Here is a 19,111-nt window from a genome sequence, read left to right on the forward strand (position 1 = left end):
CTATATCCCTCAAACCTATCCTCTAACTACATGAAAGAATACATGGTCAAAATGATTATCTGATTATGAACATTTCCTGCTTCAAAGGCATCCAAGGTTTCTGTTCATGTTCACACTTCTTAGCATGGCAAATAATTCCCTCTACGGTGAGACCATTTTCTGTTCCCCAACTCCCTTTGCACATTCTCTGCAACCATTTACACAAAGTGATTACATATTTCCTTACCACAAATAATATTTCATGTCTATGAGCCTATTCCATAGCACCCTCTGTACCCAGAGAGGTCTTCCCACTGCTTAATACTCTTCCCTCAAGATTTAGCTAAGATAATATGACATGTGGGAATTTTTTTGCTTGTTTCCACCCTCCCCCAACCCATAGTACCATTCTCTAGGGCTTCTATAAGATCCTGTGTCTGTTTTTATCTCTGCACTTTCTATATTTTTTTAAGGATTGGCTGATTTATGCATCTGTCTCTTCTAGATGGGGGACCTCTTGAAGGCAAGGTCTGCGTCATACTATTTTTAGGTCCCTGTGTTGCAGGCACATAGTGAACTCTAATAAATATCTATCAGGTGTGAGTGATAAGGGATAAGGACATCATTATAGAAATGTAAGGAAAAAATAATGGCATAGAGAAAGTATAAGCAAGTTCCCTGTGAAAGGGAAGTAAAAAAATGAAAGGGGAAAATAAAGAGGAAGAGTCATTGGTGAGATATTAATAAAGATGGTCATACAAAAGATACAAATGTTGAAAACAGAAATAGGAGAAGGGTAGAAAATTAAAGATAATTGGTGGATGGACAATAAGACAATTATAAGTCAAGAGAAGAGAAACAGACTGTGGGAAGAAAAGGACAAAATTGACAAATATAAACCAATATATTGAGGGCAGAGAAGTGGAAGAAAAGAAATCAGAAGGTGTTGACAAGTACTTACCATGGAAAAGAGGAAACGTAAAATAGCCGTCTGGATAGTAGAAGAAAACAGAAAGAGCCCAGAATAATTAAAGGAAGGCAATGATATAATGACAATACCAAGGAAAGGACATTTAAGATAAAAAACAGGCATTAAACAAACAAGCAGAACTCCACAGATGAGTAAGAAATTATGATTTGGAAATACTAGAGATCATTTTTTAAATGCTGGACCATTCTGTTTGTTAAAATATAGAATTTGCCAAAAACAGTAACTTAAAAGTATCTCTATTTTTTTTAAAGATTTTATTTATTTATTCATGAGAGTCACAGAAAGAGAGAGGCAAAGACATGGGCAGAGGGAGAAGTAGGCTCCATGCAGGGACCTGATGTGGGACTTGATCCCAGGACTCCAGGATCACGCCCTGAGCTGAAGGCAGATGCTTAATCACTGAGCCACCCAGGCATCCCAGATACTCACTTTATTAAATGAGTAATTTATTAAATTAATGGACAACATTAAATGTTGTTATTAAATGTAATGGACAAATAGTATACCCCAAATTGGCAATTCCACTGGCAATGCAGTCATTAAAAGAGTACTGTCAAGCTACTCGTGTCCCTTTTTTAGGTTAGTTTTTCTGTACACCTCTATAAACTGAGTTTTGCTCTCATTCAAGAGCAATTATGATTTGGTATCTGCCCTAAGCTATAACAAATCAGCCAGATTTGAAATATAAAATGTTTATTTCTATCGATGCACTGTAAAAGATTACTCGTCCCCACTGGCATCTTAGAGTTGCTTCATTATACAAGGAGAAAATTGGAAGAAAAGCACCACGGGCAGATGTCCTGCATGCTGTCAGAGTAGGTGACATTTATATGATGTGACTCACCTTGACATCTCTTGGTATTCCATTACAAATCTGAGAGATTGTGTTTTCACTTGTGGATTGCAATTGCCTGAGGTACCCAGATACTCTCCATGTTCTTCAGCAGAGGTCAGCCAATACTCATTGTTAAACACCAGTCAAATACATGATGGCCAGCTGGCAAATTGACACTTCTGCAATGCTTGAATCTGCCCTTTCCAATCTAATATTTTATAGGAGGTAGATCTCAAGGGATATCATGATGTTAGTTATGGTGTGCCTACAAATGCAATAGGACTACTTTCTTTTATATGTAGAGTGTCATTGCTTTATAATCACATTTTTTTTATCCTGAAAATCAAGAGCATACAAACCAAATTGTATACTTATTTAAAACAACACCCTTAAATTGTTTTCCTATTTTGAAATTTATTGGAAATGCCTACTTAAGCAGCTTATATCTCATTTCCAGCAAGAATATAACTTATTCCTCTTCCTTCTATGTCACCTGAACTGTACTCATCCTTTGGCTCCCTTTTAATATTATCTAACAATAAATTCGTATTTGTGATGACTGATCAATGCCATTTTATGGCCAAAATATCCACCTGTATGCCATTAGCTGCTGACTATAAATTTTCTAATTCACTCACCATGCACCATGTGGGCATGTCCCATGTTGTCTTAGCTTAGGTTTTGTGGGATTCTGTAAGAAATTTAAAGTACCACACCAACTCTTAATGGCTTTTTCACATCATTTTTTTTTAAAGAATTTGAAGTCATTTGAAAATAACAGTCACCATTTATTGTGTTACTCTGCACCAGGCATTGTTTATATGCATTATTTATATAATCTTCACAACAAACATATCAGGTGGATTTTGCTATCTTCATTATAATGAAAAAAAAAATGAAGTGGATAGAGCGTGAGTGCTGTGTCCACATCACAAAAAACATCTAGTGACAAAGTCAGGATTCAACTCTCACATGTCAGATTCCAAAGCCAATTATCTATTGCTAAACACCAGGGAAAAAATTAAAATAAAAATTATGTATATATTGCATTAATTTATCTGTTTTTATTTTGCTATCTCTACTGATACAGTGAACTTCCAACCAACAATGTAAGATGTTCTAGCTTCTAATTAAAAATAAAATAAAAAAGAAACTGTTCATTGCTCTAACCCTGTGGCTATTATCTCTCTCTCTTGATTGTAGTACAGATTCAAAGTTAAATTTCCATTCCTCTTTGTGTTATATGTAAGAAGCACTGAAAATATGGGTAAATCTTCCTCTAGACCACTAAGCTCCAATATGGGGGAAAAAAAACAGTGAGGGAAGTACAGCTATATTTTCCATAAACACATGGCAAGTTGTGTCTGCAGGGATTCCATGGAATATCTATAAAATATTCCTATTCCTGGGAAATTAAAATACCATAAAATTATATTTTATCACATTTCTATAAGAAGAATAGACAATGTACAAGAACATTTTAATAATTTATGAAAGAAAAGCAGACTAAATGAATATTTGATATTATAATATTTTAAATTTTTAAATAGATTCTAATATCTAGACTATAGTTTCCTTTTCTTCTTTTTTCAGACAGCCTACCTTGAAAAGCTCAATGACTCTCATAGCTTTAACAATTATCTCTCTGAGAATAATTCCCAAATTGGATCTGTACCCAATATTACCCTGAACTCTAGTTCCTTTTTCCAGGAAATTAGATATTTCTGCTTGAATGTTTTATTTGAAATGCAAAATATCTGTATTTGAACTCAATATCCTCAAAAGTACATTTTTCCTAAATCTACATTCTCCTTAAAAAAATAGCATCATTATTTCCCCTTATTTTTCATATATAACACATGACAGTCGTCTTAAAACATTTGACTTCTCATGTTTTTATAAGTTGAAATTCCAGTTCCAAGCCCTTCATGAAGGGCTCCCAACTTACACCAGTGCTCTCTCCTGCTAATTTCCCTTCTAATAATGACCTGCATTTTATATTCCTTCTCTGGGGGATGTATTCCTTTTCACCTGAGAAACTCCCATTCATTCTTCAAGATTGAGTTCAAATTGTTCCTTTTCTGTGAAGTCTTTATTAATTACCAATGCATAGTTCATCATTTCCTGGGTTCCTAATTCTTACATTTTTTCCTCCTCTAATTTCTACAGGTCCTTGAGGGTAGATATTGAATCGCAACCTAGATTTTGCTTTTTATATGAAGAGCAGAATCCAGCGTATAATATTTTTAAATACATGCATAAAGAAATGAGTATATGAATGGACAAAGAGTTCAATGAATCTTTGATTTCTCTTAATATTTTCTTGGCCTTTATATCACTACATTTTTTTTTGCCTTCAAACTATGTGCATTAAAAATAATTCCCAGGTACCTTTAGTATCTCTTTAAGTTGAAAAGTCAAAACTTCCATGAAATATATTACATGATTTAGTTCAGCTTCTTTTTCCAAGGCCATGATATGTTAATGAACTTTCAAAACATTTGTAGGTCCCATATAGTTACAATAGATTATTCTTAAAACAAGTTTGAATAAGTTCCCTATATATGTAAGTAAATTATGGTAAACAAAAATTAATTTTAATGTTCATAGGGTAAAATAATATATTTAATATTTTTATTCCTACAAGTAATTTGCTTTCATTTCTATTTCTATTTTTCTTGCATAATATCAATTCCATAAGATCAGAAATTTGATGGAACCCTTTCTTGAAGTTTTAACTTTTTCCTGTAGGTCATAAGGAAATATTCTTTGAAGACAATGATGGAATTTGAGGTGTTCAGGATGTTTTCCTAAGGAAACCTTAAGTTCATCTCTCCCTTCTAAAGCAAATTAAGGAGTAAGTTTCCATGGAGAAAATAAAATTAAACAGCCCCTCTGCCATTGTATGAGCAAAAGAAGGCAACCCCACATTTTCATTATCATAGTAATTACAGTGATAGTGATAATATTTATATAGTTGCACCTGAATGATCAGTGACCTTGTTGGAAAGACAAACCAGAAATGACCTGGTTAATGAGTCTGTGACAGTCAAGGTAGGGGCACTAAGTTCAGTTCCTACTCATAATCACAGAATATGGTCATGAAATATAAATATCAATGATTGATATTTAAGGCAAGTACTCATTCCAAGTAAGGGATGGGACTGGCAGAGGCAAATATCTGTAACCAAGGTAGAGTGTTCAACAGAACCCCAAAACTTAGAGAAGGTAAGAGAATTTAACTAGAGAGAGGATCCCTCTCACTCCAAATTAAAAATGATTTAAGCAACTACATACCAAAGTAATAAGAATTTAGTATCTCTCTGAGTCTACCTCCCTCTATAACATCTCCTGGTACAAAAACACACTTAATCATAAGAAAAGAATGGATGAAACACCCAATAATGTAGTCATGAAGAGACAAAGAGATCAAGATTTTCACGAGAGTGGTTATAGTATAGGTCAATTGGTCTAGGTTATTTAAGAAAAGAAAAATAAAATGACAATAAATGGGGGGGGGGAATGGAAGGATCTGAGACAAGAGAATATCACAGGTTGAGAATAAGGTATTAAAAGTTTTGTAAGTGAAGGAATTAGACATAGGAGTGAGAATTTAAGATATCAATGAGGAGGAATCCTATTTATAGAATATATTCATTAAAGTACTGTAAAAGAGAAAATAAACTCCAACCTACACTAATTAAGGGCTCTTGAAACACAGCAGGAATAAGATGAATAAAATTACTTATATTCCCACAAGTCTATCTATTGGAATGTTTCACTGTTTTTCTTTTCTTAAAAACCAGTTACTTTTAAACTCATTGGACCATTGGTTTAGAATACAGATTATACAGATTGCTTTAACATAAAATTAATTCAATATGATTTATATAATTATCTGTATATCACCATCTCAAAGAAATTATCAGCTAAATTTCTGAGAAGCTAAGCACACAAATGGACACTGGCCATACTAAATATGACAATGAGCTTTGACTCACAAGCTGCAGCAACTAGGTGGGGAAACCAAACCACAGGCTTTATAGCAACTGACCAAGAATGGTCAAGACTTTGACAATGACAGCTGTTCTACCTATATTTGCCTCACTTTAAATTCAGTAACAATAAGAAAAAGCAAATGTGTTCCCCAAACCAATCACATAGGATGGCTTGTAGAGAGCCTGCCTACCTTTTTCTTGTGTCAACAATCTCCAAACAGAGATACCTTAAGTCTTTTCCCCCCATTTTAAAGCTTTCTATCTACTCTGCCTGCCTTTGAGTCTCTGCCAAAAGCAAGTAATGGTAGCTGACTCCTTTGCTATAGCACGTTCTGAATAAAAAGTCTCTGTGTGTTCTCATTTGGATGGTTTTTGTTTATGCTCACAATTCTAATGGTTTAATTGCCTGTGCTTAAGACAATGCATAATTTATTTCTATCCACCTGAAATCTCTGCAGATTTACACAAGACAGAACTGTTTTGCCACTTGGGAATTGAGATAGCTGTCTCATAAATTCATTACAGCCAGACACTGAAATGCCAAATTTCAGGTAAGAGTATCTGTGCTCTCACTCTCAGCTAATTTTAATAAACAATTACTAAGATGTTACATAACTACTTATCACTACTTATTATAACTACTTATCATTACTTATGTCACTATACTTATGTCAAAATATATGTAAATTTTTATTATGTGAAAATAACTGGCACATAGAATCATTCTTATTTATGTTAAAGCATTTCTCGCTGGCATTACTAAATAATGATCCCAGTGATTTAAGACTCCACAAAATTAAACAAACCTAATTTTTGCCAGGAGAATATTCATGTAAAAGACAATGATAATACCTAATAATTGCTCTCACGTACTGCCCAACAAGAAAGAAAAAGTGATCCATCATCATAGAGTACAGAAAAATAACTCTTGATCCCTGATACAATACTTATTTCAAATATAACATGAATGCCTCACTCACATGTATAATTTAAGAAGCAAAACAGAGGATCACAGGGTAAAGAGGGAAAAATCAAACAAGATGAAATTAGAGAGGAAGACAAACAAGAGACTCTTAATCATAGGAATAAAACTGAGGGTTGCTGAAGGGAAGAGGTGGGGGGACAAGGTAACTAGGTGATGGGCATTGAGGAGGGCATGTGATGTAATGAGCACTGTGTGTTATATAAGACTGATGAATCACTGACCTCTACCTCTGAAACCAATATACATTATATATTAATTGAGTTTAAATTAAAAATAAATAAAAATATATATTGGAAAAATAGCAGAAAAATAAATCCCTTCTTAAAATTATTAATTGCAAAGCCAGAAATGTTTTTCAAAATCTTAAATGATCCACATATTTCAAATTTTCAATTATTTGCTAGATATCTGTGTATAGACTTCATACATACGAAAAAGAGGTTAGTAGCTTTATCAAGTAAAGAAAAATGAAATTTCTCTGCCTTTATAATTTGAATCACAAGACATAAGACTATTTTTAAAAGGAAAATGCAGCATGCACAATTCATTCTGGGTAACTATGAAAATGAAATTAAAAGTTGTGTTTTTTCTAGGCTTATTATACATATAGTCAGGCTTATAATACTGATTGAAATTTTTCAAGTTGCAATACTTCAGGAGCATTTGATTAACCATGTGATTATTCACATTTGGCCCAAGAAGATTGGTCCATTATCGGAAAACCCTATCTATGCACAAATAGGTCATTTAAATTTATAAATCATCAAAATATGCTGTTAGTGTTCATAAGCAGTTCTTTTTTCTTATTGATAAATATCAATCTTCAAAATTTCAGAGGGAAATGTCAGGAAAAAAAATTAGTGTCACTTTAAAAAGGGAAAACAACATACATGGTTTGACATAAAAATCAACATATTTTTTGCAGCCTTTTCTCTCCAAAGTTTTCTTCAGGACATTATTCTTATAAACACAGGATTGGGCTATTAGGATGCAACTAAAATGCATACAATCTGGTAATGAAAGGCCTTCCCATTTTTCTGTTGTCTGGCCAACACCCAATAGGATCTTTGTTCAACACCTGTGATCATCTCTCATATGCTTGGGCATAAGCAGCCCAGGTGAGAAAAACCTTCAAATCTTTGCTTGCTCTATTTATATCTCAACTCCTAGCAAGATTCTTCAGTCTCTCAGAGATGAATTTCTGGGGCCACCAGAAATGTCTTCTCCTATCTATTATTTAGAGATTTTTCTTTCACTTTTCTGCTTTGCTGCCCATATTATATTCTCCTCACCTCTTTTTCCATTGTATCTTATGCTGCCTTAGTTCAAAATCCTCCACTGTAGGTATTGGTATATCCTAAATACCAAGGACAGTGCCTGATATTCAGTAAGATGTTCCATAAATAAACCAATAGAAATTCTAAAAAAGCTTACAAATGTTGTCAAAATAATACATCATTTTTAAAGTAAAAATGGTATCAGTCGTGTCTGAGAATATACAATTTGGTGAGGATGGGTATTGGTATACCTATCTTGGTATATTTTTTAATAAGTAATTTTAAAAATAATAGTGTTTAGGGACACGTGGGTGGCTCAGCCAGTTAAACATCCAACTTATGATTTTGGCTCAGGCCATGATCTCAAGGTCGTGAGATCCAGTTCTCCTTCAGGCTTGCACTGGGAGTGGAACATGCTTAAGATTACTTCTCTTTCCCTCTCCCTTTGCCCCCCACCACTATTTGCACACTCTCTCGCTCTAAAAAAAAAGTAAATAAATAAACAATAATAATAGTGCTTAAAGCAGTATTACTTTTATCTAGATATTTCCAATTTTTTAAACTTTGTTAATATTGATATTAAAGTTGATACACTTAGAAATCATAATTTTTGAGAAAGATGAATATGATGGTTTTTCTTTTTTATTTAGGGAGGAGTTATCATTTTTTATCTTTTTCCTCATAATTTTTTTCAGCAAATGATTTAAAAAATATATCCCAAGTAACCATACAAGGTATAATTAAATAATAAGGAAGTTTTCCCTAGAACCTGACTTCTGTTCTGATGGGGAAAAAAAATTAGATGTTCTCAAGTGTTACATAAACCATGAAATGTGAGAACAGTTTAGGTTCAGCTAAGATACTGCTTGGACAGAATTTACCTGAGGTGAGAAAAGGAAAAGGGGACACAATTCATGAAGAAAACATTAATAAATAATCTAAGCTCTAAAATATCATAAGGAGAAAACTTTCACAACCCTAATAAATTCCAACGGACTTCCGAGTTAAGATGACAGATTGTCACAAATATATAATTTTTCTCCTTCTCCAAGTCTCACTGAAACTATGGACACATTTTTTTTTTCTTTAAGGATCTAAATGTTCTAGGATGGGAAGAACAGAACAGGACAAGAGACAACAGTGAGAACTATTAGGAAACTAGAAAGCAGATGCCAAGTGGTAAATAATATAGGCAACCTAAGAAAGCCAAAGTCCAAACCAGCAACAGGAAAACTCAGGACTAAACTGATTTAAACAGAAATATTTATGTATAACTGGAATTTGGGGTGGAGAGAGGACTGAAAAACGCGGTTCTGTCCCCTCACCTACTCCACACCACTGAACACTGGCTTCTCCCTTACCTCCAGAAAAGTCTAGGGATTATTCACTGAAAACTCAGGCCAAAGTAAACTGTCTTTCACTGGAAGTCTCTAGACTTACCTTGGGTAGTACCTTTAACTGATGACAAGGGTACTTGAGTGAATATGTGAATACTTAATAACTGGAGAGACTTGCAGCCCTTGCACCCTCTGTACCTCTGCTCTTAGAACACTTACCTTCCAGGCAGGAGTTTGGAAGATGCTTCCCTAGGAAACTAATCAGTATGAGGGAGAAGACTTACTTTCCTTTAGCAAGTCATAAGTCCTTAAATCTGATTCTAGAAGGTGCCAAATTCTGAAGAAAAGGGACGCTGAGGTTTAGAGGGTTCCACAGACTCATTGTAATAATATAACATACATCGTATGACTATATAGATGGTCTTTCATCACAGAGAATTCATGTTTAAAAACTAAATCCTGATTTTTCTGCACTGGAATGAATACATCACAAAGGTAGTGACAGAGATGCATCATTCCATTTGTAACTATTCACAGACAACCAGACTAAAATCTCCATGTCTCCAGTTAAAACTGGAAGAAGTACTAAATGGTTGGTGTGCCAAAGGGCTTGTGCCAAGGCTCAGAAATGGCTACATCAGGTTTTACAGGAGTATTTTTTTTCCAGCTCCTGGTATAATACTCTCTAGGAATTTACCAAGTTTCTATTTGCCTATACCAGAATTTCCAAAACCTGTCTAGTTACACTTGTCTCCCAATTGTGGCTAGACCCCCATGGTTTGAGTCTTAGCTAGTGCCATCCAAAAGTGCAGTCATTCTTCCTGCATATCATTCTTAGATTTCTTTTCCTTATATCATGCTATCATCATGATCAATTGAATTATTCCCCATCTCCTACTTAAAACAACAACAAAAATCCCTGTCCATTTTCTAAGGCCTTTTTATAATACATCACTTTCTTCATGCTCATCTTAACTTCATGTTGTATTTATATAGTTTTCTAAGAGCCCCAAAATGGATCTGACTCATTCCCACCTTCTAGCCTCCATCTTTGTGGGTTTTTTTCACTTGTATCATCTCCTTCCACGATCTAATCCCTGCATTTCATTCAAATTCTAAAGCAAACTTCATTTGTTCATACTTTTGTTCTCCGCTTACTCTATTCCCCCAATGATAACACTCTCTTCTGAAATCCTAATGATTTATAGCTAGAAATATACAATGCTTCTATTCTAAAATTGTTGTTATTTCCAACTGGTGTCTTTGTTTTTCTCTTGAGGAAAGGACTGGGTCTTGTTCTCTGTTTAGCATGTGGGTAAAGACTTTCAAAACAATGAGTAAGTCCTCAGACTTCTGAAGTTGGATTGACTTCAATTCAAATTCAATTTCATTTGTGTAATCCTTGAGCAACATATCTGACCTCTATGAATCTAAATTCCTTTATTTATTTTTTTAAAGATTTTATTTATTTATTCATGATAGACAGGAAGAGAGAGGCAGAGACAGGCAGAGGGAGAAGCAGGCTCCATGCAGGGAGCCTGAAATAAAAGTGAGAAAACATATATATTTATTATAGTGAAGTATACAGTAAGCATCCATCAAAGTTTACTATTTCTATACCTCTTATTGATAATAAAATAGTAGTTGAGGAAAATTAGAATATTCAGTGACACTTTAGAAAAGATAATGTATTATATTTTTTTCTTTTTATTATTTTTGAAAATATATAACTATTAAACTCTGTATGAGAGACAGAGTGGACCATACTACTAAATACTGACTGCTTGTTGATAAACCCTGCGCTGCCAACCATGACCCCCCATTCTTACAGATCCCACTACAAAGATGCTAAAACAACTGCAATGAAAAAAATGTGACATGGTTGGAACTAAGGAATAGTCTATATATAAAACTCCTGAATTTAAGGCTTGGAAGAAGGTCGTAGCATCTGAAAAAAAAAAAAACCAAAACTCTTAAAACAGAATTGGGAGTTAAAAAAAGGAGTTAAAGATAGGATTGTATCCATTTTAAAACAATTGGAGACTTATCACAGTCTATATGAACTGAAGTTAAACTGAATCTGGATTCAATTCAAGTGCAAAAGATCATCAGAGTCCAATATTCCATTTTGCTACTCTTCCTTTACTGCAATTTGAACACATGTTATTCCTGTCCTGTGGATGCTTTTGGCAGTGACACCTACTTGTGAGATTGTGAGAAAGTTGGGCTGTTTAGCTTTTGCAAAACATGAAATGTGTCTATTTTCCAATGAGTTACCACTCTGTGGAGCTGTGAATCCTCTTCTAACACTCCAGCTACAGATTACAAAACCCTCAAAGTCACGGAGCATCCTTTCCAAAGACATATTCAGGATTCTTTTCCAAGTTGATTCAAAGTGTGTAACTTTGAGAGGGAAACAGATGCATAGCAGGAAAAATAGCACTGAGGTCTGTATTTTCATCCCTTGTTGGTGACATCTCCTTACCTTTCCACGTCTTGTTGTATTTCATGACCTCATTACCCTCCTTTGCAAGTCTGGACTATGTCTTTTAGTTTCAAATCTCTCACCTGCTTGAATCCTGCTGCAAATTTTTTTCCATCCTAGGAATTTAGATAAATCCAATTTTCTAGTTTTCTCAGAACATGTGAAGGGAAAATCTATTCACTCTGTTCCTAATGAATATTTTAGGTTTCAAATTGGGTGATGAATGAACAATTGAATGAATTAATGATCTTTTCGGTTGACTACCTTTTAGAATTCAGATCACTGTCTTTGTCTTTATCCAAGCTCACATTCACACCTGCCTTTTTATGCTTCCTCACATTCCACAGTTGACATTGCCCCACAAATAGAAATCATTAGTCATTTACTTCCTCAAATTCCCTCTATTTATTCATACATTTCCCTTCCTCTGTTATTTTTTTAATTTTTATTTTCCTTTTTAAAATATGAATTCCAGTGTAGCTATACTATTATAGGGGCACCTGGGTGACTCGGTTGGTTTAGCGTCTGACTCTTGGTTTCAGCTCATGTATGATCTCAAGGTCTTGAGATTGAGCCCTTATGTGGGGCTCCCACTCAGCTCGGGGGCTACTTGTCCCTCTCCCTCCTTCCCTGCCCCTCTCCCAACTCAGGTGCACTTGTTTGTGGCTGTGGACATGCATGTGCATGCATATTCTCTCTCTCTCTAAAATTAAAAAAAAAATAAGAAAAACATAGTGTTACATTTGTTTCAGGTGTACAATATAGTAATTCAACAGTTCCATATATTATTTAGTGCTCATCACATTTCCTCCCTCTTTGAGAGGTTTTCTCCCCCTTTTCATGGCTCCTTGAAAAAAGATTCCCATATGCCTCTATGTAAAAATGATAGAGGCACCTGGGTGGCTCAGTCAGTAGAGTATCTGACTCTTGATTTCAGCTCAGGCCATGATCTCACATTGGGCTCCACGCTCAGTGTGGAGTCTGCTTGTCCCTCTCCCTCTGGTCTTACCCCCACACCCCCACTGTCTCTCTAAAAGAAATAAAATATAAATAAATAAATAAATAAATAAATAAATAAATAAATAAATAGCTTATTTTTCACATCCGTACTTAGGGTATTGTTGTACTTACATTTTTAAACTACTAAGCTTACTACATTTACATATTATAAATACTAGCATACCTATCATGATTCTAATGTGTTTATAGTTTTTATATGCACTTCCCATTTTCTTTTCTAATTTTATTCTCATTTTCTAACTTCTAACCTCTTCACATTAATTTCATCTACTGATATGTTACTGTTAGAGTGTCCTCAGAAATTTAAAAACACATTATAAGCATTCCTTAGGTAGCAAAGTATAGTTATACTATTATTAATGTTCTAAATTCTCCATGAATGTAAAAGTAGACTATTTAACTCTGATCTCTACCAATTACATGTTCCCTGTGCAGGGTGCTCACTTCAAATAGTCTTTTCTATTGTCATTGTTGTTTCTCTGCCAAGGCTTATTTGATTAGAACAACAGATTTACAGATTTCTTTGCTCACCATTGTTTTTTCCATCTAAATTCTTTACTTTAAGGGTAGCATTTCTGAATATATAATTTGAAATTCATCAGTTTAATAGGTCATATACTTGAGGTCTCTATTTTTTAAGGATGATCTTTATTGATCCAGGCTACAAAGAAAATAATCTTTCTTATTGCTTCTTCAAACTGGTCCATGGAATTGTTTCTAATTTCCTTTTAGAGGCACAGCTCTTGGCTTTTGCAAGGATCTCACTTCCAACTCCCCTGACTATATGTTTCCTCTTAATGCCATATGGGCATTAAAAATCAAAATATTTAGTGTTCAACACTTAAGATCTATAAAGGATTAAGGAAAAAACAAAAAGAATGGATTTCTCTGTCAGAATGGCTAAAATCAGAGATGCCTGGGTGCTCAGCAGTTGAGTGTCTGCCTTTGGCTTGGGGTGTGATCCCGGAATTCTGATCGAGTCCCACATTGGGCTTCCTGCATAGTCTGCCCCTCCCTCTGCCTGTGTCTCTGCTTCTCTCTCTCTCTCTCTGTGTCTCTCATGAATAAATAAAATATTAAAAAAAAGAATGGCTAAAATAAAAAACACAAGAAACAACAAGCATTTTAGCAAGGCAGTAGAGAAAAGGAACCCTCATGTTCTGTTGGTGGGATTGCAAACTGGTATACTCACTGTGGAAAGGAATATGCAGGTTCCTCAAAAAATGAAAAATAAAGGGGCACCTGGGTGGCTCCGTCAGTTAAATGTCCAACACTGGTTTTGGCTCAGGCTCAGGTCATGATCTCATGAGTCACAGGATTAAGCCTGGCGATAGGCTCTATGCTCAATGTTGAGTCTGCTTGAGGATTCTCTCCTTCTGTGCTTTCTCTCTCTCTCTCTCTCTCCTCTGTCCCTCTCTTCATATCTGTTTTTTTGTTTGTTTGTTTGTTTGTTTGTTTGTTTTCCTATTTCTAAGTGTTTTGCTCTACTTCTTTATCTTATTTTTTTGGTTATAGCTTTTTATTCCCCTTCTAAAATTTTATTCTATCCCTTCCCATTTCCTCTTTCCCTTTAGAAATTTCAAAATCTTGTCTTGACTGCCCCTCCCTTAAGTTGCTATGTTGAAACTCTTTATTTTCTTATCAGCTAGTCTCTCATGCACCTCTTATAATGACTGTTTTTCACCATTTAGTGAAGCTACTCAAACAAAAGTACTCATAAATTGAGAACTGCCAAAATTATACTATTTTTCAGACTTCATTTTTTAAAAGATTATTTATTTATTTATTTATTTATATGAGAGAGAGGGAGGATATGATGAGGGGGAGAAACAGAGTGAGAAGCAGACTCCCCAATGAATAGGACACTGGAATCATCACCTGAGCTGAAAGCAAGTGCTTAACCAAATGAGCCACCCAGGTACCCCTTCAATCTTCATTTTTACTCAAATCTCTTCAAATAAAACAACTCATTGATCACTCACTGAAAATTCCTTAATTATGGCCCCAAATCCTTCTTATTGCAAAGAATATAAATATTACCCATCTTAACAATGTAAAAGAAGATGTGGTAGGGAGAAGTTGAGTTATGGATGAGATACAGAATGGAGCAGTAAGAGATGGAAAATGAAAGTGGGAATCTCTTCATCATACATAGCTAGAAGTTGAGGTATAACTAACACAAATAACAAAAAAAATCCAGTTATGCATTAAATAATACTATCAAGGACTGTAAATATAAATTTATCAACCTAAGGAAAGGAGTGGAGAAAAGAAGATGAACAGTCCTGTAAGTGATATAATTCTCATATGTAGGAAAAGCCAATAAATTTTATCTTAGAGAAGAAAATATATTGCTTAGAGATATGGAGATAATCACAAGTAATGAAATCAGACAGGGTTAAAAGTACCTGCCTCTCCTTTGTGGGGGGAAGGATTGCTTTTCATAAATTGTTATGATTTGGTTGATTTCACTTTGCACTCTCTCTGCCTTTCATATAGATAGATAGATAGATAAGATATAGTTATAGATGGAATTAATGTTCCCTAAAAAAAAAAAAAAAAAAAAAAAACAGAAAGGAACCACAGAGAAAATCAATGGCAGGATAGATATCTGGCTGCTGTTACAGAAGGAACAAATCAAGTTCAGACCCAAGAGAAAAATCACCTAAATCAGAGAAAGAATTAAGATGTCAAAAGAAGATTATCTAGGTAATTAACAGATGATCATTCAATAAAATAGTTCAGAATAATGTTAGATCCATAAGACAAGTTAAGCTATCATATAACCCATTTCTAGTTCTACTCACATGTACTGTGTGAAATAGCTATTGAATTTATACATAAATATAATGATATTTAGAGTACATTTATATTATAATATATTAATATTTTAATATATAAGGAAGATGTGCATATTTTTATTGTTGTCTGGGTCAAATTCCTAGGTACTGGTAACACCTTTCAATACATAAATATAAGTTTAGTTCTACAATGAAAATTTTCTTGATTTATACTTTTAAATATTAGTTGCTTCATTATTTCTTAAATTATTCTTCAAAGGGTCCAAGTATGTGTATACTGGAGCTTCTTTGCCTCCTCTCCATTTCAAGGTCTTTTTTCTCTTTTCTTCTTTACTTTTATCACATCACTATCTCTTAGTTAATCTACTGCTGGTTTTCAATGCCCTTTATGGAATTCTTATTTGAATTTATTTTCCTTTGGAGACTATATATAATTAATAATTTTTGAAATTTTATTCTTTAATTTTGATGAACTTGTTAAATTCCTCATTCCTTTTTTCCCTTTTTTCATTCCTCTTATTAGTTTTTGATTTTGAGTCCAGATATAAAAATATACACTCCAACTTTTTATTATTAGATAGTGTTGACACAAATGTTTCATTAACTTCAGGTATACAACATAGTAACTCAGCTTCTCTATACATTTCCCTCTACTCACTTAGCTACCATCCTTACTATGCAATGCTATTACAATACCATTGACTATATTTCCTATGCTATGTCTTTAATTTCTGTGACTTATTCATTCCATAACTGGAAGTATATATCTCCCTCTCCCCTTCCTCCATTTTGCCCATCTCTCCATCCCCTTCCTTCCAGCAACCATCATATTTTTTCTCTGTATTTATAGGTCTGATTCTTCTTTTTGTTTACTTATTTGTTTTGGTTTTTAGATTACACATATGATTTAAATTATATGGCATTTGTCTTTCTCAGTCTATTTCACTTAGCATAAGTACCCTCTAGGTCCATCCATGTTGTTGAAAATGGGAAGATCTTAGCCTTTTTTTTTTTTTTTTTGTAGCTGTGCAATCTTCCATTGTGTTTATATACCACATCTTTATTCATTCATCTATGAATGAGCACTTCAGTTGCCTCCATGTCTTAGCTATTGTAAATAATGTTGCAATAAACATTGGGGTAAATACATATTTTTGAATTAGTGTATTCATTTTCCTTGGGTATAGTATTTTTTAAAATTTATTTCAATTTGGTGTGTTGCATTACAGTTTTTTTTTCTGTTTTGTATTTGTTTTTTAGATGCAAGTGTCTCATCAGCTGAATTATTTTGATTATCTTTTCTCCCCAGCTTTCTTGAGGCATAATTGACAAATACAATAGTAAAAATATGTAAAGTTTACAGGGTAGGGATTTGATATATGATTACATTGTGAAATGATTACCACAATCAAGTTAATACATTCACCAACTGACATAGTTACCTTTTTTATGTGTTCATGAGAATGCTTAAGATCTACTCTCAGCCAATTTCAAGTGTACAATACAGTATTATTAATGATAGTCACAATAGTTCATATTGGATACTCAGAGCTTATTTATCTTGTAACTGAAAGTGTTTGCTCTTTGACCAACATCTTCCCACTTCCTCTACCCCTCATTCCCAACCCTTTTACTCTGTTTCTGTGAGTTTGGTTTCTTTTTAAGATTCCACATAAATATATATATAATATATATATATAAATATATATAATATATAATATAATTTTATATAATAATACATATAAATATATATATTCTTTATTCATTCGTCTTTTGAGGGACACCAACGCCGTTTCCATATCTTGGCTATTGTGAATAATGCTGCAATGAATATAGGAATGCAGAAATCCCAAGATGTGTTTTTCATTTCCTTTACATATGTACCCAGAATAAATGAATAAAAGGTACTCTTCATTAAACTGTGTATATAATGTACAGATGTAGATATCAAAACTTTACAAAAATTCTTACTTTATACATAATGCCTAATTATTACAACATTATACAAGCATACACTTTCATCACCATACTATCCCTTTAACAAACCTGTTTTAAAATTTTGTCCAATTTTATAAATTTAAAAGTTACATTTTTAAAAATTATTTTAGGTTGAATGTTACTCACAGATTTATAGATCAATTTTTTTAGGGGGAGTAATTTGTGAATTATCTGCTCATGTCTTTTGTCCATTCTAGAATATTTGATTTTTTATTCTTGACAATGTCTTTATATTCATTTCTTTAAATATTCTTTATATATAAATGACATCATATTTTTGTTACAAATGTTTACCCAATTATCTATTTATATTTAATATGGTTTAGGACATTCTATTGATCTACAGAATTTTTAATGTAGTTCAATTTAATAATCCTATTTTTATAAGTTCTCCCCTTTTCTCCAATGCTTAGAAAGTCTTTCTGATTCTTAATATAAATAAAAGATTTGTGTGTACATTTTTCTATTTGTTATGATTTTTAAAGTTATATTTATTACTCTATCTAAAATTTATATTTATAGGGATCCCTGGTTAAGGGGGGTTAAGCACCCACCTTCAGCTCAGGGCGTGATCCTGGAGTCCCGTGATGGAGTCCTACATCGGGCTCCCTGCATGGAGCCTTGCTTCTCCCTTTTCCTGTGTCTCTGCCTCCCTCTCTCTCTCTTTGTGTGTCTCTCATGAATAAATGAATAAAAATCTTAAAAAAAAAAAAACTATAAATGAACGTTTTCTGAGTATACCGGGTCTGCTTCAGAGTGGTCTTCTCTGTGGCTTTTAAAATTACACCAACATTAAATTGCCTTAAGTATTGTAGTTTTGTACATTTTAGTAACTGGTAGGGCAAGAACTATATTATTTTACTGCTCTTTGGCTAGCTCTAAAAAACAATATTTTCAAGCTATAATAAGCATTTTATTGCTTCTGGAATTTACACACAATGTATGATTCTTTCATGTATATCATTAAGTCACTGTGATTTAAAATATATTTGGTTATGTCTCAGGAGCAAAAGATATCATGAATCTTGATGACACATAAATCATCACACCTAAAATTATGTAATTATGGAAATCAAATATTCAGATAGCTCCAATCGAAATCATAATTAGATTTACCAATTTCTTTGTAAAACAATATGCTAATATGAAACACAGAGAAGACTCCTAAGGTGAGAGGGTATAAAGGAGATTTCTAAAATCATTTTTTGGCCTGTTATGAGAAACTTTGCCATATTTATTTACCAAAACCTCTAGAACTAAACACCTACAACTTTCTAATTCTATATTATTTATGTTTCTCCCACCATTTGGTTTTCAGCACCTGCTACTTAGAGAAACTTGGGTTTCATTACTGTGACAAATGTTTCTACCCATTATAAATGTTATGCATCATTTTCCACATAAT

General features: G+C 33.5%; 1 protein-coding gene across 6 annotated transcripts in view; it reads right to left on the reverse strand.

The window, feature by feature from the left end:
- The window catches only part of CTNNA3 (catenin alpha 3), a 1,674,060-nt gene that overhangs the window by 121,091 nt on the left and 1,533,858 nt on the right, over positions 1 to 19,111 (reverse strand). The gene's annotated exons all lie outside the window — the stretch shown is intronic.

Source organism: Vulpes vulpes, chromosome 4, assembly GCF_048418805.1.
Source record: "Vulpes vulpes isolate BD-2025 chromosome 4, VulVul3, whole genome shotgun sequence".
NCBI classification, from domain to species: Eukaryota; Metazoa; Chordata; class Mammalia; order Carnivora; family Canidae; genus Vulpes; species Vulpes vulpes.